Below are 1,338 nucleotides of genomic sequence, written 5' to 3'. Positions count from 1 at the left end.
AGAATCTGACTAAATAACCAGTCTTAGCACCAGCATGGCTAAATCAGGAAAGGAAAAAAGTTTGATCATAACATATATTTCTGACCCAAGGGAGCTTCAAGAGCCTCAGGTTTGTGTCTGAGCCCTACAGAGACTGACAAGGAGAGCAGCAAGAGAGAGCCCAGCCCAGCGGCACAGACAGGCTCTGCAGGGACAGCAGCTCGGCGCTGGCAGTCCTGTGATGTGTCCAAGCCAACAAAACATCTCCAGCGTGCGTTGGGGTCTGTGTGTGATACTCATTTAGCCCAGTTTTCTAAAGTTGTTAGAAAAGTGTCACTCAGGTTCCTTGCACAGCAAATGGAAAGAGAAGATTATTAAGGTCACTACTCACTTTCCTTCTTTATTCTTTGCTATAAAAGGCTGATAATGAAGGAAGGCAGACAGGAAAGCACAAGGTATCAAGGGGCTTTTATTATCAGAAAGAAGCACAAACTCACAATATCTATGTATTGCTGATTCCCAAGATGATGTTTATTTCCTTTAGAAACACTCAAAAACAACCTATGAACTACTCAAGCTGGGAAGAACAGCCAAGTCTTAAAAGTCTCTTAAAAAACTAAGTGAGAAAAGGAATTTTGGCCATTGGCATCACTCAAACCACTTCTAGACGTGCGTCAAACCAAGGTGGGCATCTTGGTACATGAACGTTCAAGGGGATGCAAGAGCCCATGGATTAAAAAGGAAAAAAGTTGTTTACAAAGCAACGTGTGGAATTCACATTCATCAGAGAAAAAGAGGCCCTTGTCTATCTATGGGTGATCAAATGCAAAGTAAGAAAAGCCTTGCATAACCTTCAGTGAAAGGACAATGGTATTGACCTCTATTTTTAGCACCTGAGAAAAGATGGAGTAACATCTTAAATTAGCTCACCAATGAAGAGCAGAAAAGAAGTGGAAAAGGTCCCTGTGGCCATACAGCCTTACAACTATCATGTCTTCAAAATCATTGCTTTAGTGCTGAAAATGAGGGTTTTGTTTTGTTGCCTACTGGCAAAATCTACTCAATCTATACTACAAGCTACAACTGCTGGGGCAAAGATAAAGGTCAGTGGGATGAGACACTGAAATCACATACCTCAAAGAAGAAGACATTTATTCATTGTTCCAGTTTTGCATACACTTTCTTAGCAGAAGAGACAGTTTGTGCAACTGCACTTTTACATATTGAAAGGCCCAGGGATACAAGATTCATGTATATAAATACACAGACATCTGTACCCACAGAAAAGTTACTCTTACTTCAATCAAATTTGAGCCTGAAAAGTCAACCTTAGTTTAAAAAAAGAACTGGAGGGAGCTC

This window comes from Geospiza fortis, unplaced genomic scaffold, assembly GCF_000277835.1.
Source record: "Geospiza fortis unplaced genomic scaffold, GeoFor_1.0 scaffold94, whole genome shotgun sequence".
Lineage (NCBI taxonomy): Eukaryota > Metazoa > Chordata > Aves > Passeriformes > Thraupidae > Geospiza > Geospiza fortis.
Note: the sequence above shows the minus strand (reverse complement) of the source record.